The sequence below is a fragment of the Pteropus alecto genome, unplaced genomic scaffold (genome assembly GCF_000325575.1).
Source record: "Pteropus alecto unplaced genomic scaffold, ASM32557v1 scaffold30, whole genome shotgun sequence".
Taxonomy (NCBI): domain Eukaryota; kingdom Metazoa; phylum Chordata; class Mammalia; order Chiroptera; family Pteropodidae; genus Pteropus; species Pteropus alecto.
In genome coordinates, this window is record NW_006429782.1 from 3,002,809 (window position 1) to 3,018,513 (window position 15,705).

At 55.7% G+C, this 15,705-nt stretch overlaps 1 protein-coding gene across 1 annotated transcript in view; it reads left to right on the forward strand.

Annotated features, from left to right (window-relative positions):
- The first annotated feature begins 385 nt into the window (after window positions 1-385).
- The window catches only part of KDM4B (lysine demethylase 4B), a 133,874-nt gene continuing 118,554 nt past the window's right edge, over window positions 386-15,705 (forward strand). The window contains exon 1 of the mRNA XM_015585687.2: window positions 386-1,556. The gene's annotated coding sequence lies outside the window, so the exon portion shown is untranslated. The remainder of the gene's footprint in view (window positions 1,557-15,705) is intronic.

The window sequence follows — 15,705 nt, forward strand, 5'->3', positions numbered from 1 at the left end:
GAACCGGAAGGATTAGGTCATGGGTGACAGGGACTGAGGAGGGACCGAGGTGTAGGCAAATGAGCATTTCAAGTTGGCTTTCTTCCCGAGATCTGGATCCAGAGCCGCAGTGCCGTTTCAGAGCTGTGTGACCTTGGGCCAGTCACTTGCTCAAGAACAAAATGGGGCAGTCACTCACCTTCCCAAGGGGAGTGCAGGGGTGGGAAGCAAATGAACTGCGGGCAGAAGGTAGGACTGCGTGGGCTCTGCACACCTGACTTCGCTGGGGTTTCTGGGTTTCTGACTCTGCTCCAAAGCCCTGCCCCCCGGCGCTGTGGCTCTACCTGGGTGCCCCTGGGTGCCCCTGGGTGCTTGCGCGTTTGTAGAGGGTGGGGACAGCTGAGGCAGGGGCTGAGCCTAGACTGCATTCCTGTGTCCTCGGCTCCCTTCCTTTCCCCCTCCCCATGCCCCACACAGGCTTCTGAGTCCGAGTGTTCCAGTTCCTCCTCTGGGGCAGGTCACTTCACGTCTCTGGGCTTTGCTTTCCCCTCTGTAAAATGGGTATAATGAGCACCCAGCCCCGTCATTGCGAGGATCACAGGGGATGAAAGGCTCTGGAGTGCTTTGTGGGCTTCCAGGGAGCCGGGAACAGCGAGCCAGCTCATCACTGCTGGGATGCTGTCGGGTTCTGCCAGGGTGTCCCCCTCATCCCTATCCGCACGTGGGCTGGGTTGTTCTCTGCGGAGGGCCGCCCTGGGCACTGCGGTGGCCTTTACCCCACTAGGGTCTTCAGCACCCCTCTGACCCCCAGTTGTGATAACCGCATTGTCCCAGATATCGCCCAGTGTCCCCTGGGGAGCACAGTCACCCCCAGGTGAGACCCTCTCACTTAACATTTAACCCATAGCAGTCTGATATCTGGCTGTGTCCCCATGTACCTCAAGTTTGGGTTCCCTTTGTCCCCTTCCCCGCTTCCTGTCTTTAATAGGGAGGGGCTCGTATTTGCAAACTGTCCAGCCCATAGCCCTCAGCCTGGTATGGGTCCTTCCCAGCTGTCACTCCGCCTTTCCCTTGCCCTTCCCAGCCTGCAGCTCTCCCCTCCCCTCCCCCCATACCTACGGAAGAGGACCTTTCAGACACCCGTGCCACCTGAGCCCATGCTGCCAGACCCTGACCTTGTCCGTGGTGCGGGGGACTTCCCAGCTGTTCTTTGCTCATGGGCCCCGGCAGGTCCCTGCCCAGGTTTCCACACCCTTCTCGCCATTGTACTCCTTCCTGTCGATTCGTTGAACGGTTTTCTGGATTTTAAGGTGCCTCTTTCAATCTTCGTCTCTTCCTAAACGATGATGTTCGTGAAGCCGCGGGACTGTTAGTGTGCTCGTTACAGGTATTTTTTACACAAATGAAATGAATTTAAGACATTTTTTAAAGTTTGTAGCACCTCAATTACTAAGGCCTGAGAGGATCAGTGAATCGATTGTTGTTGGATCAGTGAATCGATTGTTGTTGGATGAATTGGCTTCTGAGCGGACTCCCTGCTTTGCCTCGGCCCGTGCTGGCAGCGTCTCGTTGGTTAGGTAAGTTGCTCTGACTGTCAGTTTTTACTCCTACCCTCTCAGGGACCTGGCGAAACTTTAAAGATGCCTCCCCCTGCGCAGAACCCTCCAGTGGCCTCCTCTTACCTCTGGAACAAATTCTGGACTCCTTCCCATGGCCCGCGTGCTCTTCCTCCATGGCGCCCTCTCTCTCGCTGTCCTGTCGCTCCCTCCTGTGCCTGCAGCCCCTTCGGTCCAGCCAGCTCCTTGGCCCGGTCTTCCTGCCTCAGGGCCTTTGCACTTGCTCTTTCCGCTGCCAGAAGCCGGTCCCTCGTGCCTCTGCCCAGCGGCTCCTTGTCATTCGGGTCTCGGCTCAGGGAGGCCAGCCCTTACCACACTGCCTCAGTTCACCCTTCCAGCCGCCCTCTCTCCCGTTCCGCCTTTCTTTCTTTGGACACCATCCTACCAGAAATGCATATTAATCTGTTTCTGTATGTGTGGTCTGCCTTATCCACGAGGATGGTTTTCTGAAGAGTCAGAGTAACTATTTTTGCCTTCGAAGGCCAGACTTCCTCTGTCCTGACTGCTCCGTCATTGAAGCACAAAAGTATAGAAACGCGTGAGTGTGCCTGCGTCCCCATAAAACTTATATTTACCGACACAGAAATGTGACTTTCGTATACTTTTTTCATGCCATGAGCTATTTCTCTTCGATTTCTTCCCCCACCTGACTATTAGAAACTTCAAAACCGTTCTTAGCTTGTAGGCCATACAAAAGCAGGCTGGGTTTGACCCAAGGCTGCAGGTTGCGAGGGCGTGAGGTCCCCACTGTAGACATGGCATCTGTTTTGGCTGCTGTGTGTCTCCCCAGCACCTGAGAAGTTCCTGGTGCCTGGCGTGTGTTCGGTAAACATTCGTTTGTTGGATGAATTTCCATCTTTCTGATGTCAAAGCATTTAGAGTCATTGTCTGTACTTAAAAAATGAGTTGTGGGTGGTTTCAAGGGCAGTTAAAAGTCCAGGGGATGTGAGAAAATGTTATGACCCTATCTACCCCCGCAAAAAAAACCTCGTAATAAAGGAGACAACGAAGAGTCGACATAGACGGGCAGACGTTTTGCTGTTTGCGAAGCCTGGTTTCTTCATCCTCCATCGGGCTCTCCTGTTAGCTTCTCGCCCCGTCTGAAGTTTGGCGAGGTGTGTGCTCAGCCCGAGGCCTGCTTCGGCCCGGCAGAAGCCGAGGGTTTGAAAGGAAGAAGCTATGCCCCAGTCACGTGGTTTCGTGAGCGTTCTCGTGCTGGTGTCCCCGTCCCAAGGGCGACGTCCTGGGAGGCGCTGTCGGTGGGTCTCTGAGCCGTGGTGTGCGCGGGAGCACTGTGAAGAGGTGGCTTTCGTGTGTGTGACATTTAAGCTTTGTAGGCCAAGTGGCTGATGAGATGGCTGTGGGACGCGTGTGTTGGGTGCCCAGGGACGGTGCCACCCGCCCTTCTTGGCCTCACTCTTCCACCTTGGCTTTTGGGAGCGAAGAACTGGCTGACGAGTGATTTCTGAGCCCGCAGGTCTTGGTACTATCCCAAGGACGTTTTGACCTGTCGAGGAAGCACACCGTTAATTTATGGTCACGCCTTCTGTAGTTGATTGAAATAAACAACCTGGAGAACTCCTCGGCTTAGCGAAGTTGCCTGTCTTTTCTTTTTTTTTGGGGGGGTTGTCTGGATCTTTCTCTGACTTTCCGTCGCTCCCTTCTCTCCCCTCTTTCCTCGTCCCACCCCAGTGGTTCTGGTGGTGCCAGGGGTTTGATGAGGTTTGCATGAAGCCATCTCTGTCTCACGGGCAGGCTGTGCCTTTTGGGCTGTGACTCTCCAGGGTGGAGGCCTTGAGCGTGTTTGTTCAGTGGACAAAGAAGAATAATCCGAAAGCCAGCTGTCCAGGGCTGCATTGCCTCAGTGGGTCTCCAGGCACAGAACGGAGCAATAACCAATGTGGGATTTGGCCCCGCGGGCCAGCACCAGCGATGGCAGTTAAGACAAGCCCATATGGCTGGCCGTGAAAGGGTGGGTGCTCAGCATCGTCTCCAGCACCCACTTCCCTTCTGTGTTTGCATCCGGACCCAACCCATGGCTCCTGGGCAGGTAGTGGTGGAGCCGGGCCCGCTTTCGTGGGTTTGTGGCCACTGTCTCCAGTGTCCGTGGAGAGAAGCGATTCGTGTCAGATGAGCTGGCAGTGGATCCAGAATTGTGCTTTGTGCACAAGAAGCAAGAGGATGGATCAGGAGGCCTCCTTTGAGCGAGAGCCAGCCCGAAGCTGCCAGCAGGCACAGTGATGGCCCGACGACAGGGGTGTGCCAGGCATCCCGATAAGGCGGGTGCAACCGGGCTGTGTGCTAAGCCGGGCCTCGGGACCCCGGCATGGCCAGCACCTCGTCTCTACGCGGACAGCCCACAACCTGCTCACTGGGCGCCCCGCGTGAGCGGGGGGATGGCTCGCCTCAGCGCCACAGGATGCTTGGCGGACCTTGGCCGGGCAGCTGGACTGGGAGGTTCTGTCATTTTCCTGCTGGACCCTTCAAATCCCTGCTGTTCCCCCATTCTGCCCCTTAAAATCCCATCTGTCAGAAAGGCTCGGTGCTGAGCAGAGTGGGCTTCCTATCGTAGGTCGGTGGCTGCGTGGATCTGATTTTCTTGGTCGTGATTCTAGAGAGAGAACCGCTGTCTTTACCTGGCATGTGAGTAAAGCCCCTGGAATTTAAACTCTAGATTTGTTGCTTTAGCCAACTCCTTCCCCCCAAGGAAGAGCAGGGAGCCGGTAGAGAGCGCTGGTTCTCTGACACTCTTATGGAAAAGAAGGTGTCTCGTTTCACCGCCCTCCCTGGCTGCAGCGGGCAGAAGCCACGGGATGGCGCCGGCTGCCGAGGCTGCCTCGTGTCCTGCCTGCACCAAAGGCAGCGCCCTGATCTGCCCTGCAGGCCGATGGGCAGCGCCATTCACCGAGGAACTGGCTCTCCTGCATGTCCAGCCACCTCACCGGGCCCGCGGATGGACAGACGGACGGACGGACGGACGGAGCACGTTGGCCGATGGCAGAGCTGCAGCAGGTTCAGGCTGATGGTCGTGGAGACCTCAGGCAGCGTGCTCACTTGGCCTCTGCAAATTCCCCAGACATGTCATTTAACCCCGAGGCAAAGATACACATTTGAGAATGGAGGAAGGCCTCTCGCACGTGCGTCTCGGTTTGGGGACCAGTGGTTGGTTTGGATGGTTCTGGCTGGGCTACGGCTTCCCAGGGACACAGCCATTTAGACCTGCCTCGGAGCCCTGTCTGTCGTCATTTGGTTGGGTGCAACCGTTGTTGCCGAGCCTGTGCGCGTGTGGCCAGGTGCTCATGGTGGCCCTGCCCACAGGGTCACAGGGCCATGGATGGAGCCCGGCGGGGGGAGCGGCAGAGCCAGGGGGCACCGAGACAGATGGCAACTCAGGTGGTGGCCAGAAAGTCAGCAGAAGAGTCGCTGTTTGAGTTGTGCCTTGTCATCATGAGTGACGGTGAACTGGTGAGCAGAGGAAGAGAGGTACTTGGGAAGGACCCTGGGGGCCGTGGCCTGAGACACCTGCGTGGAGAAGAGCCGGAGGAGGCGGGGGCGCCGGGGGAGGCCCGCTGTCTCTTGCCGGCAGCTCTGCCCTCAAGGAGCTTAGAGTCTGGTCCGCGAGGCAGGGCCTGAGTCGTTCAGGTCACCGGAGAGAGCAGCATGACAGCTGTTTAACGATTCGCTCTGGCGTGCTGACCAGACCCCAGATTTTCTAGGCCAACCCCTCTTAAAATACTCCTACCCTGTTTTTTTTGTAAAATATGTTGTTTATTGAGATATACATACCATCAAATACACACTTCTAAAGTGGACAGTTGAGTGATTTTTAGAACATTTATGGAGTTGTGCAGCCGTCACCACTGATTCCAGAACACTTTTGTCACCCCAAAAGGAGCCCTATTCCTGTTAAACTGTCATGCCCCCTCCCCCAGCCCCTGGCAACCACGAACCAGCGCTCTCCGTGGACGTGTCTGTTCTGGACATGTCACGTGAGTGGAATCACACACGGCGTGGCCTTCAGTGTCTGGTTTCTCCCACTGAATAATACCGGGATGGATATTATTAATAATATAGCAATAACATGGCCGAATGATATTCCAGCGTTTGGTTGGACACATTGTGTTTACCCACTACCCCTCGATGGACATTTGGGTAGTCAGTCTCCTTTTTTTGCCCCTCCTTTTCCCGAAACTGTTTCAGAGTTCCAGACTTTCAGGGCTGCGGTGTGCAGACTGCTAACCCAGCCGGCCCCCTGGGCAGAGGCAGCAGAAAAACCCTTTGCAGAGCTAGATCTTGGGGGCTGGGGCAGGGAGGGGTCAGTGGAGGGAGGCCAGAGTCCGGGAAGCCCAGCCTGGGGGGGCGGGGGTTGCTTCCAGGAGGGGGGATGTGGGCGTGGCGGGCGCAGCGCCCCAGCTCCCCTGCAGGAAGCACTCGGCTGCTCTCTGCGTGCACAGCGGACTGCAGCCTGCAGCCTTCAGTGGCGAGTCCTCCCCACGACGCCCTCTTCCTCCAGCCCGAGCTGGGCGGGGCGGGCCGGGTGTGCTGCGCCGGGGCCAGCCGTGACTGGGGTCCCCTGCAGGACCTCTCAGTGCAGCCACTGGGCCTCCGTGTGTCGTTTCGTCTGTCAGCGTGGTTCCGGCACCCGTCGCTCTGGTTTGTCTGTCCACCAGTATGTTCTGGTGGACGGGACCGGGGCCTTCCTGCTGGAGTCCGCCACAGCCAGGAGTGGAAGGGGCGTCCTGGTTTTTGCCTGACCTGGCGCCGGCGTCACCCCTGCTGGTGCCATCACCGTGCCAGAGGATTTGGCCCATCTGCTTTGCTGGCGTCTGCCCCGTGGGGACAATGACGTTCGGGCAGAAGCGTGCGTCTGTGACTTGCTGTCCCCTTGGCAGAGGATATGGGTGACCTGGGGTGTTCTGCGTGCCAGGGAGCTGCTCATGGCACCAGGAAGATGCCATGGGGCTGCACATGAACACGAGAGTGTCAGGTGACAAAGTTGGACCTCTACCTTACGCCGTATACAAACACTAACTCCAGGCGACTGAAGACCTGAATGTGAGAGCTGAACCCACAAAATGCTCAGAAGGCAACACGAGCAACTGCAAACCGACGTCTGAGGCAGCGTCGTCCACTTGAAGACGCACGGCAAGCCCTACGCATAATTTAAAGTTTTCTAATACATGAAAAGGTAAAAAGAAACAGGTGAAATTGATTAGAATAGTTATTTTGTTGACTCCAAATATCCAAAATATTATCGTTTCCACACGTAATCAGTATAAAAATTGTTAATGAGAGGTTTTTTACACGCCTTTTTTTCTTCTTGGTCCTGAGTCTTCCACATCCTGTGTGTATTTCTCACCTGACATCCTGGTGTGTTTCACACTCTGACATCCTGTGTCTCTTTCACGCTCAGCATCCTGGTGCAGCTCACACTGACATCCTGGTGTGTTTCACACTCAGTGCTGGGCCGCCACACGCTGGTCCTTTAGGAAGACTGCTGTCCCTGGATAAGCCGAGTGCTGTGTTGGGGATGCCGTAAACGGGGGTACCCAGTGCTCAGTGGAGATTGTCCTCTTCCCATCAGAGCTTCTGGATCTGTTAGCCTGTAGCCTGAAATGTGAGGCAGGCTCAACACAAGCCAGCACGACTACGTGAGGGGCGAGTGGGAAGGGCGAGACCCACCGTGGTGGGTATAGCTGAGGGAGAGCCCTCTGGGGGGCCAGGGAGGCCCCGAGGCCTTCATGGGTGCGAATGAAGCTGGTGCTTGGAGGAGGAGAGAATGTGGGTGGCCTGGACGGCACAGCTGACATTGGGGAGGGCAGGGGCTGACCCCCAGCGGGCTTGTGTTTGGGGGGCGCTGCGAGGAAGTGGGAGCATGCTGCAAGCCCTGCTCTCAAGACTGGACACTTGCTCACTCCGGGAGGTCGGGCTCGCTGGCCAGCCCCTGCCGGTCGGGTGGCCATGGCCGTGGCCCGATCCTTTCATGGACCCTTGCACGCGGCCTCTTATCTTTGACGGGGGCTCAGAACGTCGTTCTGGCAGTGAGGGCTGTGGGTCCTGATGGCTGCGCCCAGGGCAGTGTGTTTGTGGCATGGATGCTGGCCGTGCAGGGGACTCTGAACTGGACTCGAGATGATTTCGCAAATGGACTTGGAGGAACTTGAGATGTCGCTTTGGCCATAGGAGAACCCAGGAGAGACTCGTGCACAAGAATGCTTTGGAAGTGACATCTCATAGCCACAGATGGCCTTAAGTGGCCTGAGGTCTCCCGGTGGGCATGGCGGAGTGGGGTCGGCAACGAGAGGCTGGCACCCGTGCACCTGGCCTGCCTCCAGGTTCACATGCCAGCTCTGCCACGTCTGTGTCCTTATCCCAAGGTGACAGTGGAGGTTTCTGCGTCAAGCGTCGTGAGACGAATTGAATTTTAATAGTGAAAGTCTCTTAGCGGAGTGGCTCCCATCCCAGGAGTGATTCTCCACCCAGGATGACACCCGCTGACGTCTGGGGACATCTGTGGTTGTCACAGTGGGGGCGGGGCCAGGGATGCTGCTCAATCCACAGTGCCCAGGATGGACCCCCCCACAGACAGTGTCTCAATTTAGGGCACACCTGGCCCAGAGGTGGCCTTCAGTAGATTACAATACAGTGCAATAGTGACTCCTCTGAGCTTCTGTCTTCTCGACTGAATCAACGTGTCGCAAGAGAAGTTTCTAAAATCACTTTTCATACCAGAGCAGCCTGTGGCTTTTGTGTTGCTGTTCCACATCTGTGCTGGGAAGAAAGTTAAGGAGCAGTCGAGGTTATTAGAAGACACCTTGCAATAAGCCGTGTGTTCTTCTGGAGCTGCTTTATTCTAAGGGGGCAGGTAGGAGGAAGCCGGGGCGGTGGTCCTGGGGAGGCCGGACCGGAGGCAGCCAGGTCGGAACGCGGAGTCCTGCGGCTTGTTCCACACGCCTCGTCAGGTTTTCTTGTCCAGTGAATTTGGGGCCAGGCGTGTAGCCACCAGCCCAGAGCACCGTCCTGGGGTGAACGATGCCTCAGCCTGTGCGAGGGCTGACGTGGGACTGTGCATTGCGGACTGGCCTCTGGTGGGGACAGGGCCTGGTTAGGTTTCGTGTTCCTTGGCTGTCTCCACTCGGGCTCGGGTGTCCTGGGCCGCTGCCGTGACACCAGACACCTGGCAGTGCCGCCTCAGCGTTCCAGCTCCGCTCCCCGAAGCCCCGGCTCCCTGGAGTCATTAGTTTGGCCTTTAGCCAAAGCAGGCCTGAAAACTTTGGGATTGGCCAAGTCCCACTGGCTGTTTCCCTAATAAGCCTCCTGGAGGGATCTTCGTTATAACAATAACTTATCTTCACAGTGTGAAAATCAGCAGTTATAGCGCGGGAAAATCAGAGCACACAGGCCACCTGCCGCCCCCGGCGGCTTCCGACGTGTGTGTCCAGCCGGTGTGGAGCTTGTGGGGCTCCAGCGGTTGGTTTGCGGGTGACAGGGCGTTTTCCTTGCCCTGTGGTCGTCCGGGAGGCAAAGATCCCCGTGTGGGGACTGGCGATGTGGCCTTGTAACCAGCAGTCAAGGGGTCTTGGCACATGGGCTGGGTGCCAGGAAGGGCCGGGACCTCAGTGTGATCAGGATCGGTCAAGAGTGGGGGAGCGGTGTTACTTGGCGACCCTGGTCCCCTGTGCACCGTGCAGGTGAGAGGCAGATGAGGTGCGTGAGCCGGGAGGGCGGGGCCTGAATGGAGCCCTGCACTCTTCTTCGTCTGCCTGTCATGTCAGCTGAGAACGTTTGTCCCCAGGTCAGTGGTTTGGCGCTGAACCTGGGCTGGGCTTCGGGGCACAGCCTGTGAACCGGGCTAGGGGCCGTGGAGGAAGCCCGGGAAGGGTGGGCGTCTCAGGAAACTTCCAGAATCCTCAGCTCTTCGCCCCACAGTGACCTGCCTGGCTAAGAGAGCTGCTGCTGGGGCGTGGGCAGGCAGCGAGGGCTGTGGGACTTGGCAGTCTTCCTGACGGGGCCGAGCCGGGGCCTGGAGCACCCCCGGGAGCAGGAACCCCTAGCGGTCCAGCCACTTAGGAAGACCGGGGCACTTTTGGGGGAACCAGCATCTCCCGGGCCCCATTCCAAGGCAGCGCTGGCTTCGAAGTCTGGAGTCAGAACTCAGAACGGGACCTGAGTTCCCCAACCCTGTCGCTGCTGCTGATGTGCTGAGAACAGGCTCTCTGGGCCTCGGCGTCCTCACATACACCCCTGCCAGCTCCGACAGGGAGAGCAGTCAGCGGGGGGCCGGCACCCCTGCCTCCACTGGCAGTCTCCACCAGCCCCGATTGTGCAGAAGAAAACAGGCACACTGCACCCGAGGGCTGGGGAGTCTGTCGTTAGAGGTCTCCATGTTTATTGTGCCAGGCTAGGTGCCAGGTAACCAGCAGGGACCAGTGGCCCCCGGGTGATGAAGATTGGAGAGTGACTTGACTGCAGCACCTGAGGACTGGCACTGCTTAAACTGGCTGGACAGCAAAGGCCTCTCCCAGGTGACATTGGGGCAGAGATCCGAATGATTCAAAGATGCTAACCATGAGATCTGGGACGAGAAGCTCCGAGTGGATGAACACGTCGCAGTTGCACAGGTCCTGAGGTGGAAGGGAGCCTGTTTGAGCGGGAGAGGCCGGCACGATGAGCGGCAGGCCCCGAGGGTCGGCGGCCAGGCCAAGTGGACTGTGCGCTTGGGCTGCGGTGAGGTGCTGGACCCCGATGGAGGCAGGGAGAAGCCCCGGGAGGTAGCGACGATGTCAAAGGTTTATGTGTTTTAGAAGGCCCCTCTGGTGGCCGTCAGGAGTGGAAGCGGGAGCCGTGACCGTGCCTCAGAGGGCAGTCTGGGCCGGGGTGCGGAGTACTGGGCGTGGGGTGGCTTTTGGAGGCGGCAGAAGTGCTGGGCCTCGTGACTGATTGGACGCGAGGGAATGAGGGATCCATGCTGACTCCCAGGATGGAGCAGCTGGTTTCAGTCCCCAGCTCCACCGCTTCCTCCCAGCTGTGTGCCCTTCGGCCAGTCACTGGACCTCCCCAGGCCTCACCTTCCCTTCTGTGATAGGCGACGTCAGCTGGCTACCTGAGAGGGTCGTGTGAGCGAAAGTGAGTTAGCACGTGTGGAGCCATCGGAGCAGCTGTTGGTATGTGGTCATGTCGCCGTGCGGACACCTGGCCAGTGTGGAGGGGCTGGGCAGCGCTGGTTTGCGTCCCGCAGGATGGCCAGGGAAGACCGGGCCTCTTTACCTCTTCCCGATGATGGTGTCAACCGCTCTGTCCTCATGTCCCCCCTTTGCAGTCTTCTTGTTTAGAAGGAGTCGAGCCCGCGTCCACCTGGAGTGGGAAGGCGACACTGCATGCGGTACCGGTACCGGTACCAGTACCGACGATTCGCGCCGGTCCCCTGACCGCGGGCGCTTCAGCTGTCCTCGCTCCAGCCAGGGCTTGGGCGCGGGCCGTCCCGGCAGGCCCTGTCGCCGCGGGCTGAGCAGAAACGGGCGGGAGGTGGGCTCTGCGCAGAGCTCGTCTTGCAGGTCCCGCGTGCCAGGCAGGTCCCACGTGCTGCTTTTAACGCTGTCGTCGTTGGAGAGGGTGTTCGGACGACCCTGTGTCCCTTTAAGATTTGCACTGTGAAAACGCCCAGGTGGCTCTGCACCCTCTGGTCGTTATTTCGGGAGCAGATTCTACAACCAACCCGCAGACCCAGTGACGGGCCGCGGATATTTGTAACCTGGCTGGAGAAGGCCCTTCTTAGGGCCGGTGTTAGTTGGTTCTCTTTATTTTTGTATTTTTGTTTCTTAGGCACAGTTCACGTTCAGTATTGCGTTTCAGGTGTGCAGCATGGTGCTTAGACGTTTGTGTTAGCTGCGTGGTGGTCCCCAGTCTAGCCCCCCGGCCCCACACAGTCACACAGTCTCATCGGCTTTCTCCCTGGCACCGTGCCACACATCCCTGTCACCGTTCTGTATCTGCCAATTCGTACTTCTTAATCCCTTCACCTTTTTCATTCCCATTTATTTTATTTTTTACGCTTTAAAAAAAAATTAGGTTGACATTGGCTAATAAAATCATATAGGTTTCAAACGTATATTCAATAATATGTCACGTGTCTGTCGCATTGTGTGTTCAGCACCCAGAGTTAAATTTCCTTCTGTCACCGTGTAGTCGACTGCCTTTACCCTTCTCTCCCTGCCTTTTTAGGACCCTTTGTTACAGAGAATTCGAACACACACGAAGGTGGCCAGGAGGATAAAGAACGCCCTCGTGGCAGTCCGCCCTTCCACCCTCCCGACCGTGCTGAAAGAGCCCCCGTTATGATTGTTTTTTTTAAAACTTAAAAAGCTTCGTGGACCCCCAGGAAATTGCAGAAACAGCGCAGAGAGGTCTCGCGTGCTCTCCCCAGCTCCGGCCAGTGGTGCCATTGTACACAACCGTCACCCACTGTCAGAACTGGAACATTGGCGCCAGTGAGCACCCTGCAGCAGCCCCACCGGGATTTCACTGGCGTTAGCCTCCGCTCACTCCCAGAGTCACCCCCGGGGCTGTTAGGGAATGCGGCATCATGCGTCCCCTTCGGGGCTGGCGCTTTTCACTGAACATGTCCGTCTGAGCCATGCGCGCCAGTGGCCCGTTCCTGATGGCCCGGTCCACGCCAGCGCCAGCTGCGATGCCAGCTGGGGGCGGTGTTGCCCCACCTCCCGTCCCCGGCTTCAGCAATCGCAATCTGCTCTTTGCCTCCATCACGCTACCTAAAGGTTTGTCAGTTTTGTTATCGCCTCAAAAAAAACCCAGCTTCCGCTTTTGTTGGTCACCTTCTTTTTTATTTCTGTTTTGTTAACTTCTGCTCGAATCTTTATTATTTCCTCCTCTCTGCTTTAGGTTCAGTTTACTCTGTCAGTTTCTCAAGGTTGACCTTTGCAGTATTGAGATCTTTATTCTTTTTTTTGAGCATAGGCCACTGTGCATTTTCTTTTAAGTACTTACTGCCTGAGCCGCGTCCCGCAAGTTTTGCTTAGTTGCACCTTCATTTTCATTCACCTCAAAGTATTTTCTAATTTCTCTCGTGATTTCTTCTCCGACCGCGGTCGTGGGCCGTTTAGTTTCCATGTGTTTGTGAATCCCCGGATTTTTGCCTCGTTAATGATTTCTGATTTTCACTGTGGTCAGAGAACCTACTTTGTGTGATTCGAATTCTCGCTAACGTGACGAGGGTGGTTTTGTAGCGTAACGTGAGGTTCATTCTGGAGAATGTTCTGTATGTACTGAGAAAAAAGTGTAATTTTCTCTTGTTAGGTGGGCCTCTCTGTAGACGTTTGTTCCTTTACAGGGTTGTTCGTTTTCTATTTTTTTTTTTGTTCATCTTCTGCCTAGTCGTTTTATCTGTTGTCGAAAGTAGGGTATTGCTGTCTCCAGCTGTTACTGTTGAATTATCTATTTCTCCCTTCTTTTCTGTCAGTTTTTGCTTCGTGCGTTTTGGGCTCTGTTACTAGGTGCATATGTGTTTATAATTGCTATATCTTCCTGACGGATCGGCCCTTTTATCATTATAAAATGTCCATATTTATCTCTACTAACATTTTTGTTTTAAAGTCTGTTTTATCGGATATCAGTTAACTACTCCAGCTTTCTTATGGTTGCCGTTGCCTGTTATACCTTTTTCCATCCTTTTATTTTCAATCCGTTTATATGTTTCAGTCTCAAGAGCATCTCCTGTAGATGGCATATAATTGGATCTTGTCTTTTTCCCTCCAGCGTGGCAGTCTCTGTCTTTCGATGGGTTGTTTATTCACATTGGATGTCATTGTCGATCCAGTTGGATTCGTGTCCGCCATCTTCCTTCGTGCTTTCTGTCTCGTGTCTTTCCTCCCTCGCTTCCCACTTCACTACTTTCTTTTGCATTAAGAGAATATTTTCTACTGTAACATTTCGATTCCTTTAATGATTTTTTTTCACTCTATTTTTGCAAGTACATTTTTAGGCCATATCATATATATCTTACCAGAATCTGCTTCTGGTTCCCCGGTACTATTTGGAGCAAGTTTATGCTGGTTCTGTTTGCACTGTGCTTAATCGGGATTAAACTCACGTGATCGATTCAGGGGTTGGGACTTTCAAGGATGCTGGGGCGTCTGTTTACCTAAACGGTTCCCTTCTTTTGTCCATCCCTCCTTATATTCACTTTTGGTGAAGTGAATATCTTAACCCTCTGAGGAGCTGTGATGATGGCAGCTGCTCGTGAGGCTCCGCCATGCCAGGCCTGGGCTGGGGAGGCTCGGACATTGTCATCGCCTTCTCTGTGGGTCTGGCCTCTTAGCCCCTGCCCCGTCCAAGCTGACTGGCTTGCGGCCCTGATCCTGCCACAGGATTTCGAATCCGGATCGGTGTGTCACGCCCACTTGGAGGCAGGTCTTAGGGCTGTGAGGAGTGTCTGGTGCTCAGCCTCGAAAGCTGTGGAAGGCTGGCAGGGCGGTGGGTTGTGACTTGGTTGTTGACTCTGGTCCTTTCGTGAGAGCTCAGGAGGGCAGCCTGAGGGGTGGCGGTCAGGAGGGCACCGGGCAGAGAACTGGGGGCAGACAGCTTGGACGCCTGTGGTCACTGACAATATAGGAAGCCACCGACAATGCTGGAAGCCATGGTGTTGTGTGTACATTTAGTTGAATCTTCAAACCAGCATCGGTGTTTTGATCAGGACTTTAGGGAGCTTTCGTGTATCTGTTTTGTGGTTCGATATCTTTTGGTGGCAGCTTTGTTAAGTATATTCACGTGCTGTACAGTTCACTCTCTTAGAGTGTGAACCAGGGGTTATTAGTGTATTACAGGTGTGCAGCCATCACCGCGACTAATTCCAGAACTTTCCATCATCCCAGAGGGAGACCCCATGCCCATTACCAGTCATTCCTCAGGCACTTCTCAGCCCTGGTGACCGCTAATCTCCTCGCCGTCCCCGTGGACGTGCCCGTTCTGGACACCTCACCTGAGTGGGATCACACACCGTGGGGCGTTTGCGGCCGCTTCCATCACAGGGCGTCGCGGCCTCCAGGTTCACATAACCTCACTGTAGCGAGTGTCAGCGCCTCCTGGTGAAGGCCGAATCCTGTGCCGTTGTCTGGATGGACCGCCTTCTGTTTGTCGGCGGGCATTTGAGTGGCTTCTACTGTATGGTCCTTAGGAATTACGCATATAATGCCAAGTAGGAGCACTCATGTACAATTTTTATGTGGCTGTCTGTTGGTAGGATTGGAATTGCTAGGTTTGATGGTAACTCCACACTTCACGCTTCCGGAAGCAGCCAAGTTGTTTTCCAAAGTGGCTGCACCATTTTTTACGATCTCACCAGGTTTTTTACGATCTCACCAGCAGGATTCGAAGGTTCCAGTTTGGTTTGGAATTTAAATTTGAATTAAGTAGAGGGTGGTAATGGTCACCACTTGCCGCCTGAGTGCCTCCTCCTGTCTGCCCAGCTGGACCAGCGAGCTGCCGGGGGCGGGACCTCTGGGCCCAGGCAGCGGTGCTCTAAGTAGTTGGTTTGGTTTGGTTGATGCATAAGTGTTGTCAGGAGAGACAGAAGTCCCTGTGAACTACAAGTTCCCCAGATCAGGCCACCCAGACCTCACCCTTCTCGGCTCTGGGCGAAGGCTGTGTGTGTGCCGGGCGGGGGTCTTTCTGGCGCATCGACTGTGGCTGTTTTTGCAGGGTGGCCATGACTTCCTGGCCCAGTCTGTTGTCGAGCGCTTGGGTCGCTTGTCGTTTTTTCTTTTTAAACAGCACTGCAGCGAGGTCCGTGCGGGTGTCTCCTCGAGGTGGGCTTCTGGGAGCGCGGTGTGAGCCTGGGAGCTCGAGCACAGATGCCTTTATTATTTCGCACAGGTTGCTCAGTGGCCCCAGAACAGTCTTCTGAGTTGGTGCTCCTAGGACGGCTGGAGGCTCTCATTATACCGGTGCCGGCCCCGGCGTCGTCCCTCATTTTACTCTCGTCACCTCTTAGTCCCTGCTTTTTCGAATTGCCAGTTCGTAGCCGTTGCCCACTTGTTAAATTAGGGCGTTTATTTCTTTGCTTGACTTGTAACGGGGCTTCTCAGCCTCAGCACTG